Source organism: Argiope bruennichi, chromosome 6, assembly GCF_947563725.1.
Source record: "Argiope bruennichi chromosome 6, qqArgBrue1.1, whole genome shotgun sequence".
In the NCBI taxonomy this organism is placed as follows: domain Eukaryota; kingdom Metazoa; phylum Arthropoda; class Arachnida; order Araneae; family Araneidae; genus Argiope; species Argiope bruennichi.
In genome coordinates this window covers 13,881,692-13,899,715 of record NC_079156.1, presented here as the reverse complement: position 1 = coordinate 13,899,715, position 18,024 = coordinate 13,881,692, and the positions used below count along the sequence as shown (strand labels likewise).

Genomic DNA, 18,024 nt, shown 5'->3' with positions numbered 1-18,024 from the left:
TAATAGTATATCAAAGATGTCAAGTAAGCTGAATGATAACTTTTTAATTTTTTATTGAGTTTCGTTTAACCCAACTAATGTACTATTAGATTAAATGCACCTCACCAGTTGAATGTTAAAACCAACTACATATGTTGAAAAATCAAGAAAGCTGACAAGGTGCAATTAGATGCTAGATGACGCAGGCAGTTATGTCTTATGATGACATTAAAAATATTCGTATGCAACTGATCATAAATTCATATAAAATAAAGCAAGTGCAAAGATAGTATAATGCTATAGACGTATATCACAAGTATGCAAGTACAATAATAAAGGTACCATAAATGCCAAATAACGAGATTCAGCTGCTACTGAAAATGAAATTCAGCTACTACTGCCGACGAAAAGGCTGGCCGACAAAAGCGGTTGCTTTATTTAAATAATTTTTTTAGAATTTCACAGCAGAAATAATATATGGCGTACTTCTTTTGGGCGTTCATTTAAGTGTTTTCTGCCTGTTGGGAAACGAAAGATGCCTAGGGAAAAGATATAAAACGAATTAAAATTAAGTAAACATTTTACTGTAAAAATAAACAGATGAACAAGTTATTGGTCAAGGACGACCATTTAGTAATAAAAATCTCAGTTGCACAAGAGCCATTAAAATATCCACACTGATTATTCAAGACTTATTTTGTTGCACGCCATTATAGAAATAAGATTTTTAAAAAATAGATAAAGAAAGCATTGTTTCAAAATTGCTTAAATTTAATTGTGAAAGGTTTAAAATTAAAAAAAAATTGCAACGATATAAAATTGACATAACTGGAAAGATTTTTATGTTTATATTCTGTTAATTTTTGAACGTGTTTTGCATCACGCAATTTACAGCTACTATTCTGACCTATGGACATTTTACTAAATTATGAATTGAATGAATAAACGAAATAGTTTTATTCTTCGGAATGATTAACATTTTTTTTTAATTTCAGGTTCAACGCCAAAAATATTTTAACCTGATATGAAGGACCAATGACCACAATAAACAATGGCTACATTCCAGTCATGTTTTGTGTAAAGAGATGACACTTAACCATACCATCTTCGTAAAAGTGGAACTGCGAATCATCACTTCAGGTTAGATGTATATTGTCCATAGAAAAGTCAGCTTCATATTTATCGGCGGAACTACAGGAATATTTGCCAAACTATATTTGATTATTCGAAGTAAGACCATACAATTTTGGAATTTCATTCGATTAAAATTTTCTGTACTATTTTAAAACTCTCTTATTCGCACTGCAACATGCTGCAATCTAAATATTGAAACTATTTGAAAGTTTTTATAAAGTGTTATAAATCGATTGATTCTCAAAAATGGGAAAAAAAACAAATTGCTTGACGTTTGGTGAAAGATAGTTCCTTTGCTCTTAGAGGCAGTAATTTCTCGTACAACTTGGCTCAAATAGTTTAATTAGCATTTAAATTATTCGGCTTAAATGTTTTTGTTTAATTACCAAATTTTGTACAATTGTCGGTGGCAAAATTCTATTTGTCACTGACAATTTTCAGATTGCCAGTACATCAATGTTTGTTACTCATTCGTCCATTTAGATGTTTACCGAATCTAAACCATTTTTCGATTAAATCTACTTTGATTTTATCTTTGAATGCTTTGTAAAAATGTTTTAAGTTCTCTAGGCATTTACATTTCCAAAACTTTTTACCTTGCCTTAGCCTCTGTCGGAGGCAGCAGATTTTAAATGTAATTGAAATTCTGCAATCGAATTTTGTCTACATTCAGATTTCCGTTTTTGAAGTTGAAGGCGATAAATATCTGTTCTACCAATAATTAAATAAAATGTTATATTGAATTTACTCTGAATTAATCCTCGGTTTTAGAACTACCAAATTTGGCAGAAATATCCCTTATAGGTTGGAAACGTGCATCTCTTGGCGAATTATTTCTTAATTCTAATTAAATATCAAAAATGTTATTGTTTATCGAAGACAATTTTTGAAAAATATTGCCCAAAAACTTTTAAACATGTTAAAATTTAAGATATTTTAATAATTTTAAGAATATTAACTTAATTACTGTGGAATTTTTCTCTCAAATATTGATATCTTTAAAAAATGAAATATTTGCAACGATAGTTTAGTATTGTAATAAAATTTAAATCGCTTTCTTTCTGAAAGTAAATATTTGAAAATTTTCCTTCCATTGTTAAGTTAATCAAGAAACATATTAGTTACCTTTATTCATATGAGGAATCGGACATATTTCAACGCAGAAACAATATGCAACTTAAAATAGATTACATACTTTTAATTTTTTAATAACAGTCATTCGTTAGACTAGATTTCGATATAAACGTTCAGTTACTCAGTAACAAGAGAAGCTACTAAGTTGCGTGTCTTGAATGTTTGACATAATTTTATTACTTAAAAATATTTTGAAGAAATCGCGTACATCAAATTATGCATAAGAGATTTGAGTTGAACCCAAACAATATTTCAGGCAAGCTGGCTGGTTGTCAAAGGCGGTTAATTGTACATAAATATTTCTAAATTCATAATATCCCTCAATTCTTGTTTTGACATCTTAATACTAAATTTTAAGAGTGATGGCAGTGAAATGATTATTCAGTTGACTAATGTGGAGTTAATTTGGTAAAATTACATCCTGGATATTTGCTGATACCGTAGGGAAGAGATCCGATTTGAGTCAAAATTCAAATATATATGTAAAATGACGAATTGTTTCATCTCTGATTTTAAGATATGCACTAAGAGATAAAGCATGCATCTCCTGTTTATTACATAATGAAACTTTGGTGGACTTTCTGAAATAAAAAATGATTGGATGCCAGATTACTATAAAAAATATTATGTAGTTAATCTTCTGTAATACAAACAGGTTACTAAAATAAGCATTGCAAAACGTTAAATTTTCAAAAATAATAATAAATCTCTTTCGCTTTACTCCCCCCCCCCAAAAAAAAACGCTTTTTCAGAAACAACACCCACATAAAAATCGGTAATGCCTTGTTTTAATCCGAAATGCCTGATGGCAATTTAACCACTTCGCATATAATGACGAGTTTGATTAGCGCATTGAATTACTACGTTTTAAATATGGGATTAAAAGAAATTTAAAATGCCAAAAACTTTTAAAGCTTCAAGTAGTTCAAATCCAATTTTATTGTTATAGGAATAAAAATGAAAACAATAATAAATGTCCCCTATATTACTATTTTAAGCAACATTACTGCTTCGTCTAATTAAGAAGTAAATTCGCAAGTCAGAAATTAATGAGATTCTCCCTAAGATTAATGAGATTATCAATCTGGCGGTATTATTTCGACAGAAAAGAAATGCTAAATTCTTTTTATGGGGTCAGAATATCTTATTGAGGTGAAAATTTTCAATTTCATTTCAATTCGGTTTGACACTTTTCATTAGTCTTTAAGGTATAGTAATGGACTTTCGTAACGACTTCAGGCTATGAAGAGATTTTTTTTCTAATCGGTTTAAAGAAAGATGGGCTGCATCTAGTTGAGTTAAAGTAGTTTTTAAATCATTCTGTTTGAAGTTAATTTCAGTTTTTGTTCTCCTAAATTTAACTATTTAATCTTGTACATTCCTTTTAATATGTATCCAAAATTGCCAAAAGCAAGGAATTGAGATTATTAGTCGCAATGATATCTCATATTACCAATGAATCATTTGTTTAATGCTTGAAGCAGATCAGTCTTTTGTAGGCTAAAAGAAAAATTCCAAGAAGAGGTTCTCAAAATTGTTAATTTTTTGAAAGTCGAACAAAGTCTTCAAATCGCAAAGTTCCCCGATATTAAATGAAAACCTTTAACTCAATATTAATTTATTATTTAGGTCATATCCAGGTACCCCACTGATCCATTTTTAACTTCTTAATAATAAGGTACTTCATCAGTTGAGATCGGCTTGAATATAAGGAATTGACTCCAGGTGGAACTTTTCAGAAATGAGATTAGATTGACTGCCAGTGTCGAGCTATATCAGAACGAAAGAGGGGCAATTTCTTGAACATAACAGCATTTGTGACTATCCCAGTAAATTGGGGGAAGAAATCGATTTTCTATCGGATTCTTTGTTGCTATGATCTGTGTAAAGCTCCTCTTATTTTGAAATATCATTGACGAAGTTAACTTTCCATTAATCTCAACCCTTTAATGGTAAATTATTTTTAGTCTTTTGCGATTATGAAAAATCCTTTCTATGGTATGTCCATCCAATTTTTATAAATTTTCTTTCACAACTTAAATTCTTCTTGGAGCTAATTATGACCAGTATTTTGTAAGAAATCGAATTGTGTTAATGAGATGTAAATGTTTCGACGAAGGGAGGTTAAAATTGTTTTGCGGCATTTTTATATCTCTGGGCTTTAATGTATACATTAAAGGCTGTACATTTACTCATTCTTATTACATTGCGTATGAAAAGCGGGAGGGGGATTTAAAATTCCGTATATTAAATAGAAACAAATATCAAATGTAAGTCCTTAACACTCATCGCACTTGATCACTCCTAAAAAGAGCTAAAAAACGAAGTGCAGTCTTTAAAAAATATCCCACTTACATAAGTTACTTGTATGGAGATGAAGCTAAAGCTACCAATCTATTACTCCCCCATTTAACTAAAACAAGGGTGGTATTTACCGAGTTTTTATTTCGGAAATAGTCATCAAGGTGGAGGAGATATGAAAATTTGTCAAGCATTAAACATAACCGAATGACAAAATATATTTTTCGAGTCTTTATTTACAGGATCACTGGATCATGTTTCTGGTGAAGTAATATTGTAATAATAAATTGCGATTAGATGTATAATATTGTAATAATAAATTGCGATTAGATGTATAATATTGTAATAATAAATTGCGATTAGATGTATAATATTGTAATAATAAATTGCGATTAGATGTATAATATTGTAATAATAAATTGCGATTAGATGTATAATATTGTAATAATAAATTGCGATTAGATGTATAATATTGCAAAAATAAATTGCGATTAGATGTATAATATTGCAAAAATAAATTGCGATTAGAGAGAATTAATCTATAGTTTGATATTCCTACCTAATGATCAAAGTATACTAAATCAGGCTAATCACTTTAGTATCGAGTATCGTAAGAATACCACTATAGCTTTCAATCAAATCCTTCTATCTGCTGCAATTAATCACTTCGATCGCGTATTGTATAACGAAATAAGAATGAAATTTGTCATAGGTGTCGAAGTGCCTTGGGTGCAAAATGGAATGAAGAGTAGTGTCCGTGAAAGGTATGTGAATGGGAGCCTTCACACGAGGAGATGATAAATTTGTAAAATTCTTTCATAAAGTAACCTGTAATTTTTTTACACAGAATTTGTGAACTTAGATGACGCCTCTCAATAGTTTCCTTTTTTTTTTATATGCGGACTTAAATGCAACGGTCAATATATAGAACTAGAATTTTACTTACGACTTGCCCTAAAAGTATTTTTTCCATCTCTCGCAACACCACTGATTAAAGTGTGCTTAGGGCGGATTGCAAATCGTCAGTTATCTGGGGCATGGATGGTTTGTTGGGATGTGAATATATCGATTAAAAACATACAGAAGGGAGCGAGATGAGAGGAATGAGCAAATGAAAACTGTAGGTAGGAGAGAAGACAATTTGGAGGTTTGCGTATATTTGGCAGATTGAGCAGTGCATTCGTAACTTGGGAAAAATGTGATGGATTGGGAAATATTTTCGACAGCTTATTAGTAATTTTGATGAATCAAGCATGTGATAGCGGGAAAATTTTGGATTATCGAATAGTTGATAATGTGTGGCAGCACGGATAATGCGGCTGATAGTGCCGCGTAAATTGTGAGTGGTAGTGAACTTGGATATGCATGTGGTAGCGGGGAATTTATGGCTAGTGAAATGGGATATATATGTGGTAGCGGAGAATCTATCGCTAGTGGTAAGGTATGTGTTTTGTAGCGGGAATATGGCTGGTGGTGAAGTGGGATGAGTGTGGCAGAGGGAAAACTGCGGCTCGTGGAGGTATGGGAAATGTATGTGGCAGAGGGAAAACTGCGGCTCGTGGAGGTATGGGAAATGTATGTGGCAGAGGGAAAACTGCGGCTCGTGGAGGTATGGGAAATGTATGTGTGTGGCAGAGGGAAAACTGCGGCTCGTGGAGGTATGGGAAATGTATGTGTGTGGCAGAGGGAAAACTGCGGCTCGTGGAGGTATGGGAAATGTATGTGTGTGGCAGAGGGAAAACTGCGGCTCGTGGAGGTATGGGAAATGTATGTGTGTGGCAGAGGGAAAACTGCGGCTCGTGGAGGTATGGGAAATGTATGTGTGTGGCAGAGGGAAAACTGCGGCTCGTGGAGGTATGGGAAATGTATGTGTGTGGCAGAGGGAAAACTGCGGCTCGTGGAGGTATGGGAAATGTGTGTGTGGCACAGGGAAAACTGCGGCTCGTGGAGGCATGGGAAATGTGTGTGTGGCACAGGGAAAACTGCGGCTCGTGGAGGCATGGGAAATGTGTGTGTGGCGGATGGAAAACTGCGGCTCGTGGAGGTATGGGAAATGTATGTGTGGCAGAGGGAAAACTGCGGCTCGTGGAGGTATGGGAAATGTGTGTGTGGCAGAGGGAAAACTGCGGCTCGTGGAGGTATGGGAAATGTGTGTGTGGCACAGGGAAAATTGCGGCTCGTGGAGGTATGGGAAATGTGTGTGTGGCACAGGGAAAATTGCGGCTCGTGGAGGTATGGGAAATCTGTGTGTGGCACAGGGAAAATTGCGGCTCGTGGAGGTATGGGAAATGTGTGTGTGTGGCACAGGGAAAATTGCGGCTCGTGGAGGTATGGGAAATGTGTGTGTGTGGCACAGGGAAAATTGCGGCTCGTGGAGGTATGGGAAATGTGTGTGTGTGGCACAGGGAAAATTGCGGCTCGTGGAGGTATGGGAAATGTGTGTGTGTGGCACAGGGAAAATTGCGGCTCGTGGAGGTATGGGAAATGTGTGTGTGGCACAGGGAAAATTGCGGCTCGTGGAGGTATGGGAAATGTGTGTGTGGCACAGGGAAAATTGCGGCTCGTGGAGGTATGGAATGTATGTGTGTGGCAGAGGGAAAACTGCGGCTCGTGGAAGTATGGAATGTATGTGTGTGGCAGAGGGAAAACTGCGGCTCGTGGAAGTATGGAATGTATGTGTGTGGCAGAGGGAAAACTGCGGCTCGTGGAAGTATGGAATGTATGTGTGTGGCAGAGGGAAAACTGCAGCTCGTGGAAGTATGGAATGTATGTGTGTGGCAGAGGGAAAACTGCGGCTCGTGGAAGTATGGAATGTGTGTGTGTGGCTCAGGGAAAACTGCGGCTCGTGGAGGCATGGGAAATGTATGTGGCAGAGGGAAAACTGCGGCTCGTGGAGGCATGGGAAATGTGTGTGTGTGGTGGATGGAAAATTGTGGCTCGTGGAGGTGTGGGAAATGTATGTGTGGCGGAGGGAAATGCGTGTACCAGTGTGAGAATCTGTTAATGAATGAATGAATCTGTGTGAGAATCTTTTTTACTGTGAAATTGGATATCTTGGTTGTTTCTAAGCTTGGGTAACATGTGAAAGAGTTAACACTTTGAGATTTTGTGTGAGAAATGATGTAGTAATGGTAAGTTATGAAATGCATGCCGAGTGTCACTATGTGGAGGATGAGACATTTATTTTTGATCGGATCAATGTGCGGAGGGGAAAAGGTATGTGGTTGTAGATAAGGCTTGTTAGGGAAAAAAAAAAGATACGATTACGAGAAATGTGTATGGGAACAAGAAGTGACAAGAGTGGATCTTGTGTGGAATGTTACTCAAATTATGTGGGATGAAATATATATATGACGGATTGGGAGATGAAATTTCGCAATTCTTAATTATAGACTTGACTATATTGAAGCATAACGTTTTTGCAGTAGTATAAGGAGACTAAATCATAAGTATATATAAGTATTTTGTCTAATAATCATTGATAATAGAATTTGTGTAACGAGATTAACAAATTTTAATTAGAATAGTTTCAAGCTTCTGCCGAGAGATTTTTCATTGTCAAAGAATTCAAACAATTTTGGCATTTCGCAGAAACGGTTCTGCTCAGTACATAAAAGGTTGATTTCCGATTCGTAGTTGACGAACCTCCGTATAAAATTTTCCCCCATAAGTTTTTAATTTGAGGAATAATTTTCTTTTTAAAATGAAGTTTAGGTACCTTGGTTTGAGGCTGAGGTAACATTCTTATGATACGAGAATTTTAAGGTTTAACTTAGAGAAATTCATGTGTCGGATCGTTCCGTAGTTCTAATAATTTGGAAATATGCTTTTTTCATCCTGTAACTTTTCATCAGAAACGCGATCTCATGCACCTGTATATAAACGAAAATTAGAAAAATATTTGTTGCCTTTCGCTTATGCTGAGTGGCTTGCTTATTTTTATATGGCCTCCAAATTCTTGTTTAAAAATTACAATTTGATGTTTAATTTATCTGACAGTTTGTCTTCCTAATTTATTAAAAATTAAACGCATAAAAAAAGTATGGAATTTGACATGCAAGCATTTAAATTATTTTTAATTTACATATTTAAATAACCACTGCAAAGCAAATCTTAGTATTTTAATTCCCATATTTTCGTCAACAGTACGTCGAAAATAAGAGCTTGCATATTTGTTACTCTTCATAGACAAAAGATCCGAAAGAAAATCAATTTCTTTCTCCAATTTTATGGGATAGTTATAAATGTTGCTTTGACAAGAAAGTAACCTTTTTTACCAAAGCTCGACACTGGCAGTCAATCTAGTCTCTATTCTGAAAGTTTTCTTCTGGAACTCGTTCATCACATTCACGCCAATCCCGAGTGATGAAATTACTTATTGTCAAGAAGCTACAATTCATCAGCTCCGTACCTGAATAAAAAGCTAACAAATCGACGTTACGTTTCAGAGTTCATTTTAAATTACTGGACATTGGAGAGTAGATCAAATTCTATTGATTCCACAATTTTATGTAATATTCAAAAATGCATAAGCTAACTTTCTTCAGAATTCGGTTTCTAGCAGAGAGAAGATTGGCGCTCTGGGAGCAAGGATTTAAGAAGTGATTTGTGGATATGAGATGCCATCGCGACTTATAATGAATGCCAGATTCAAGATTATATCAATTTTTAACTAAAGTTCGGCAAATTAAAGAACGTGAATTAAGTTGTAATAGACTTAAAATTGGAAGCTTTAAAAAAATTCTTCATTGAATTGTTAGTGTCATTTATTTAATGGGGTAATGTATCAGAAAATTTCACTGGGTTTTTTTTGTAATGAATTTAATAAGCCTTTAATTCTATAGAAATATTTAATATTTTTCACTCCATTAAAGTCAGCAATACTTATTTTTAACTGAACTCCTCTAAATTGGTTAAAATGCTTAGGATATTCTAAAATTTTATTACATTCACTCATTCCTAAGAGAATGAAAAATAACTTCCTTTTATAAAGTAAACACCTTTGCCGTTAACTCTTCACTTTTGAAACAACCAAAGGGACGCGGTGCCTGATGGCAAGGTCTCGACTTCGGAACTGGAGGCTTTCAGGTTCGGGACTCGATTCCACCGAAGAACCGTTGTGTAAGCGGACCTGGTGCGCGCTGAATTCGTCGGGGCGAAATGTCCTCCCGCTGATGTGGTGCAGAAGTTTGAAGAGGGGGTGTCAACTCTGATTCGTCCTCGTCATCTGACCGCGGTTCAAAATTAGCCTAATGTTACTTGAAAACAGAATGTTAATATAACTAAACTGAAACAACCGAAACGGAGGGAAGTTTGGATATTTTAAAATCCTTGTTTTCTTAATTGCGATAGTTCTTATTTTTTGCGAAATAACGTTCCTGAAAGATACTTCGTAAAATTTATTTGAATCATGACGTACTTAAAATGGACTCTTATTGAGTTCTGAAATAATATTCGTTTATAAAAACACGTCACTGAATATTTAATTTCAACCGCCCAATGAAATTTTAAATTCTTCAGAAAAAGATATGGAACAGGATGAAGTAATTGTTTCGCAGGATTTACTAGTTAGTTTTAAAGCAATCTAAGTAAAATAACTATGGTAATTTTTCTTATTAGAAATAACTCATATTCTAGTCATAATCTAGTTTGTCATGACACTAGCCGCCTTTGGCGATCAGTTGATTTCTCCAGGATTAAAAATTTAAATATTTTGCGTCGCTTAGTTTTGAAGAATTTTTCAGAAAATCTTTAAACTTCAAAATTTTATACATATAATTCATGGTTGAAGCCTTGCAATGTGCTGTTTTTCGTGCAATGCGTTTCTCTAATTTTTAATCCATAACTTTATATTTACTTATAACTTTATAAGACGGGGAAAAAAAGCAACGAAAGCCCTTTACATTTTTTCTATAACGCTTAGTTCTGAAATTTTCAATTGTAAGTACAAAATTTGAAAAATACTCGAAAAAGCCTGCCTTGTACTGAAGCTTATTCAATATGAAAATATAAATCGAATCTTTACCTTGATTACCAACAATACTAGAAGGAAAGGGAAAGCAAAATTGGTGTATTAGTAATAAAGGAAACTGTGAATTTTACTTCAGGAATGAAATACGTTGTTGTAAAATCAAGTTATTTTAAACTTTTAAATAGAAACAATCTTGGTTTGGTATCTCTAAAAATTTTTACTTTATCTAAAATTAAAAAAAAAAAATCTGTAGTATTTTCGGTAGTTATGAAACATCGTCAAAACCAACTAATTTTTAAGTAGAATTTCAAAAATAGCGTCTTTAGATGCACATTCTCTCCCTCCAAAGTATATTTGTGCCAATGTTTGGTAACTTTAGATCAAATGATCTATCTGATTTTTAGGCTGTCTATGCATACTCAACTCCTCTCCCCCTACACACACTTCATTTTTGCAGATTTGCATTGAATTGCACATAATCCAATAAACTGCATTCGAATCCATTTAACTGAAGACCTTTATTAACATTTAATTAAAGGAGCAGACAGGAAACTAAACGCGTTCGGTGCATATGAAATGCGCAAGATGTATTCAAAGATAAAACCTTGCAAGATTTAATTGAAATGGTAAAGATTTTAAACATCGATATTTATTGGGAGAATGAAATAAACTCATTGATAAACCTGGCAATCTGCATAATTATTGGATATGGAAACTTCAAATTATATTTTTAAGTAAAATAAATTTTATTTGTAAGCACTGGAAATAATTTCGGCCAGATTGTATGAAAATTACTATATTATCATCAGTCAGTAATTAATTTTCCTGCGATATGTTATTCAGTTATTTGAGCGCTCTTTTCTTGCCACTTCTAGGAATTTAGCTTCACTTCATTTTAGATATTCTTAATCTTCGTCAGTTTTTAGAATGTTTAAAGAACGTAAATTAATCAGGATAAGTAATTTCGGATGAGTTTCATAGTTAGCGAAGTGGTGGGTGATTCGGATAAGTTTCGTAGTTACCTACATAAGTGGTAGATACTTATCCGAATTAGTTTCCTAATAGGTCACGGAACAAATTCTCAATTGCGAGATTCCAATTTTAGATGGCCTTGTTTGATATAGCTTAGATGGAGAAACAAGAACAACAAAAAATGATGAATGTTCATTGTCTCATCGATGTCAAAAACAGAAGAATCAATGTTGCTAACTCAGTAACTAACTTATACGGAAAGGAAACTTTTGCTGTTATTTTCAATTCAAGCTACATACAAGGAATCGGATGATAAGCATCGACTTCTATTCACTCAAAAGAATGGAATCGAAAAATAGATGCAGCTTCAAAGAACTCTCACTGCAATGCCACTTCATGCCCCCTTACTCCTAGAATCATGGCGATATCTAAATAATGGGAATGAACAAACTTGGAAGAGCAAAAGTGAATCGTGTTTTCTTAAGAAAGTACTAGAAAAAATCTGCTATTGAAGACAAATAAAAATGACCATATTGAGGGAAGTGAAAAACAATTTAACGCTTTTGACGCAATGCCTATGAAAAAGTCTATAAAAATATCGTTACCAGTATCTTGCCAAACGTCAATCTCTTGAAGGCTTTAATGGTTTTGCATCATTGAAATTTTCATTCAAAAAGAATCGCTCGTTGCTTTGATAAATTCTCTGGTTTCTAAGTTTATTTTCTATTAGCACATTGTTATGAACGACAGAAGTAGCTCAGTTTCCCTATGAAGAATGTGCAAGAATTCAATTTGAACTATTCAAATATATAATATTCATGAACTGAATGGCCAGAGACATGGCAAAAACGTTCAGCAGAAAAATCATTTAATCAAGAAAAGTGTTTTAAAGACTTCTTTTGGTATTCGCAATATTCAAAAAAGAGTGCTGATATTAAAAATTTACAAACCCGCCTTCAGTAGAATGCTGTAAGATGAAAACTGCAAAGGGAAGAAATTTGACTGCAAAATGATATTGGAAGCTCTTGTAACCGAAAAAGAGGGCAAACCTGAGATTTGCTGTGTGAAAACTGACATCTCAAAAATGGATGGACCCACAACGCTGGGTCAAGTGGCTATATAGCAGTCCCCGTAAGTCAATTTTTCAATCTGTTCTGGTCAATAAAATGCATCGTCAATGACATTAAATATAAGAATTTAGCTTTCTTTGCAGATAATGAGAGTAGAATGCTGCATAACGGGTGACATTTCAAAAATGGATGGACGCAAACCGATGGCCAAATGGCTTTGGAGCAGTAAGAGTAAGTGGGCTTTTCAATCTGTTGTGGTCAATGAAATATCACGTTAATGACATTAAATGTAAGAATTTAGTTCTCTTTGCAGAAAGTAGTGGAGAGTAGAATGCTGCATAACGGGTGACATTTCAAAAATGGATGGACGCAAACCGATGGCCAAATGGCTTTGGAGCAGTAAGAGTAAGTGGGCTTTTCAATCTGTTGTGGTCAATGAAATATCACGTTAATGACATTAAATATAAGAATTTAGTTCTCTTTGCAGAAAGTATTGGAGAGTAGAATGCTGCATAACGGGTGACATTTCAAAAATGGATGGACGCAAACCGATGGCCAAATGGCTTTGGAGCAGTAAGAGTAAGTGGGCTTTTCAATTTGTTGTGGTCAATGAAATATCACGTAAATGACATTAAATATAAGAATTTAGTTTTCTTTGCAGAAAGTATTGGAGAGTAGAATGCTGCATAACGGGTGACATCTCAAAAATGGATGGGCGCAAACCGATGGCCAAATGGCTTTGGAGCAGTAAGAGTAAGTGGGCTTTTCAATTTGTTGTGGTCAATGAAATATAACGTTAATGACATTAAATGTAAGAATTTAGTTTTCTTTGCAGATAATGAGAGTAGAATGAGGGGGGAAACAGCTGAGGGGGAAAATAATCCAAAAAGTGATGCTATCTCAGTGATAAGCTTTCGGTGGGTGCCATTTGTCATTCCCCGCTTGTGCAGCGATTTCCTCAGCTCCACGCTCATCTTCGATACACACCAATCATCCTTAATGTATACATAAGATTTGGAACTGACATCGAAGGGCAGGTCATTCAATTTGGTAAGTATTGAAACTGTATAGTTTTTGAAACGATTTTATTCGAACATTTTAAAAATGACTGTGAAAATAATGAATTTAGTTTTTGGGAATAAAAGTGAATCTCCGATTTTAGAAAAATTTCCAGAATTTTTACTTTTCTGAAGTTTTCGAAATTTTTGGATTTAAGTGTTAATGCATTTATCTGTCAAATTTATTTTCTGTCAAAAAATAATTACTTATCCTAATGGAAAAAAAATTTCTTGATAAAATGTCGTGTTGTCTTGGACATTGATAGGTTAGATATTTTTCAGACGGGGAATTAATATTTATTCTCATTGTGCAAAATGTGAAACTTCCGTATCAAATAATTCTTGAAATACTAGATTGCTAGTAAAGATTTCGGAAATTTTTGTGCAGCTTTGATTGCAAATGAAAATTCTTAATCAGTTCTCCTCATTGGGGGAGTATACACGTCTTGAAAAATAAAATTATCGTTCGATATAAAAACTTAAAACTTCAGTTAGATGTAATATAAATCTTTAGTGGTATGCTTTATGTATAATACTAACGAATCTGCTATGAATTAAACAATTATATTTAGAAGTTATTTAACTTACAATATATTTCTTTTTACAAAATGTGTTGATAATTTTTCTTAATCCATCGAGTTCCCCCCCCCCCGTGCTGTACTTGTATTTCCCTGTACTTTATTTGCAAATCAACTAGATACGATTGAAAGAAGATAAATGAAACGCGCAAACTATGAAGTTTAGAAATTCCTAGTTCATGGAACAACGTGATGCTATTAAGTTAAAAAAAAAAAATTTTTTTCTTGGATCTTTTAACTATTGCCGGTATTAACGTTGGTGTACTAAGTACAGCTACAAAACCTATGTCTCTTCGGAAGATGTTTTACAACAATATTTACATTTAATTCTTTGGCAAATTTTTAACTTTTTCAAAAATTAATTTTTTAAATGATAAAAATTAAATCTTACTGGCTTTACTATGACTTTTAGCAAAGTTTGCTACGCACATTTGTATTGCGTCCAACACGATACGCCATCGTTTGATTTTGATTACTCACTGCTGGAGGGACTTCAAAATAAATCCTGAAATCAACTAATTAAAATATGCAATTGTCAATCTAATTCCTCCTCCATTTCAGAGGGTAGTAAGCTTCAGAATCGGCGGTCTTCAGGTTCGAGCCCCGATTCCATCTAATAACTGCCGTGTAAGAGGATCTGGTGTGCGTTAAATCCGTCGGGGCCAAACGACCTTCGTTCCGCTGGTGTGGTGTGGAAGTTTGGAGAGGGGGCTGCTAGCTCAGGTGTCGTCTTTGTCATCTGACCGAGGCTCAAAATTACAAAGTTCGTCCCAAAATAGCCCTAGTATTGCTTTAAAACGGTACGTTAATTTAACTAAACTACCCCCCTCCCCTTATAATATGATTTTTCTTGCTAACTTTCGCTTGTTAAATATACGCAATGTAATGATTCTGAAAAACTTATTCCCCCCCCCCCCCTCTTCTCAAACGCTAAAATTTGAAAACTTATTTTGATTCAACAATGTAAATAATTTAATCAAATATTGTAAAGCAACATTTTAATTTTTGAAATGAGCTTTTAAATTATCTTTAACTTGGCAAAAAGTTATTGATTGTATATGCATGTAAACATGTGTACATGTATTTATATGGATATTTCTGTTCACTGAAAACGAATTTGTGCTGCATCTTATTTCCGAATTTCCCACGATGTGGACATGGATCTAATTTCGGATTCTATGGAGACAAAATTCAATTTATGAAATCGATAAATTCTATTGTCATAATTCAAGAAAAAATTAAATCCAATGAAATGTAGAAATTTTACGCAATAAATGTACAATAAAGATAAAAAAAATATCAGTTTTGTAAATATATATCTTATGTAATTTTTTTGTAATCTGTACTCTGTTCAACTTCCAAGTCAGCTTTCAAAAAAATGCATGAATCCTCAACGAATGAAAATTGTGACACGTGTAGTAATAACACGTGTAGCGTTTAAATGCAATCAACGCGCTTTCCATATTAAGTAAAACCTAATGTGGAAAACGCGTCATTTAATGTGTCATTTTAAAATTATGATTCTATAACAGTTATCTAATTGCTGTCGAAGTACTAAGTGCATTTATTACTAAGCGCACTCTTTTTATACTTAAAGGAATTGGGATGCTCTCGACAATGAAAATGATCGAAATTTCGGTTGTAATTAAAGGGTATTTTTTTCTCAAATACAACTGAAAATAGAATATTTAAATATATAGGACGAATGATTTATTTTAATTATAAAGTAATAGAAAAAATATTTTGGAATCATTTTTTTAATGGTGAATCTAATGTTATGGTGAAATAATTTTCAAATTCATAGCCACAAATTGGCATAAAAAATAATTCAGAGGAAAATCGTTCCAAAATGGGTGTAATACATGGGTATTCATTGAAATTATAATGAACTTATATTCCTTTAAATAGGCTTATAATAAACATTTCAATAAAATAATGAATGTCGTGTAATTTGAAAATCTAAAATTTCGTATAATAATTAACTTGAAGATTAATACCTCTATGCAGAAAAAAGTATCTGTTCAAGAGAATTCATAATTCCAATGAATTCATAATTTACGATTGTAAATATTGTATAAAATTCAATATGAATATAATGAGTAGAAAGCGTGCTTCGAGAGACTTTTAATCATAGAATCTCTTGTTAGATTTAGTATTAAAGGATAATTTATAAACTTCCTATTTTTAAAACTTAATTATATTACTGTGAAAAATCACCTATTAGGCTAAAGCTGACATTTTTTTGAATAATTTTTTAAAGATTTAAATGTTTCCAGTTCCCTTAAAAATATCTTAATTTTATTATTGCGCCTAATTCTAATATGTCGGAATCAAAGAATTCTTTTTATCATCCATGTCTCATGGTTTCGATTTTAAAGAAAGACCAGCATGCATAAGCATTTCCCTTTTCTTGGTTGATTGTGCAGAAATCGCAAATGCCAAAACTTCTTCAAGAATATTACATATTTTTTCCCTGCCTATTTTCATAGAATCTTTATTTTGGTGATTTTTCTCATTTCCTGTAGCAGTAGCACATGCAATTAGGGTCAACTTTCTAAAGTTAACCCAAATGGCATATACCAGCTCGGATAATTTATCAGAATTCAACCATGGGATTAAAATGTTTACCTTTTCTTTTGATGCTCATTTGGGGAAAAAATGAGGACAATCGCTTGTCTTGGATGTTATTGGTAAATAAGTTTCATTAACCAATCTACCATTCAATAAGTTCTGAGTGTTTACTGAAATGACTAAATTTCACAACCATCTTTATTTCACATAATCAAAACGAATTTTTCATTTTGTTCATCTTCTCTAAACAATGCGATGTAGTGCATTTCATTTTAATATGCTGTATGAGCTTATTTTAAATATTTCTTTAAAAAATTGTATTTTTTTAAGGTGTCCTATGAGCAGAACTAGCTCAATTGAAGACTGGGAATTCCAAGTGAAGGAGTGAATAAGAGAAGCTGAAATACATTTCGTATTTGTGTCAAAGGTCAGTAATTTACACAATTACAATTTTAGGATACAGATGTTTGAAGAATAACATTTTTTAAATATTGAAATACGAGTACATCTTTTGAACTTAATGTTGCTCCAACTCTTATAGGAAAATAATACAATAAGTGTTAAATGCTATAATCTCAACTACATTTTATTAGATTCTTTATCTTTTATTCCACATACGCTAGAAAATAAATTATAAAGTAAAAATGAATCTGTAAATTTTCTTTCCAAACTTGAAAGGCATTTTAGAAAGAAATAAGTCAAAGTTGACACCAATTTTTCGTTATCTCTGAAATACAAACATTTCTTTGAATTGCAAGTGGAGTTTAGTTTAGTGGAGTGGAGTTTTTATGAGGTGAAATTTTTTGAGTTTTGGTGAGCGACCTATTATGCGGCAGTAGTGAATACAGGAAGAATATAGTGTTGTAGATAAATAGGCCCCAGCTAAACCAGAATTTTTGTATTTTTTTAAATCGCTATGCCTGATTATACTTAATTATTTAAAAAAGGCCTTAATTATTTGCGAAATTTTTTAATTTCTATCATAAGTTTTGTTCAAAATAACTTATTGTAATTGAACATGATTTGCTTATAGGTTGAGTATATTTTTATTAAATTATCATGAAATTCTCTTATTCATTATCTTTTTCATAGCAATTGTCTCATTATAGTCAGATCTTTAAGCAAACTAAAAAATTCCAAACTATTTTAACCTCTAGACTCCTATTTTTTTTTTTTAATTAGATAATGACGTTTCGGAAATGGGTTGTCTTACTGATTAAATGAAGAATCCAGATTATATTTTGAGGTATTTTTGG

The 18,024-nt window shown here is 33.2% G+C and overlaps 1 long non-coding RNA gene across 1 annotated transcript; it reads left to right on the top strand.

Moving 5' to 3' along the window:
- The first annotated feature begins 14,868 nt into the window (after nt 1-14,868).
- On the top strand, nt 14,869-18,024 carry LOC129973076 (uncharacterized). The gene is made up of 3 exons (XR_008784933.1): nt 14,869-14,997; nt 17,099-17,195; nt 17,951-18,024. It is a non-coding gene; the product is annotated as an uncharacterized LOC129973076 (long non-coding RNA).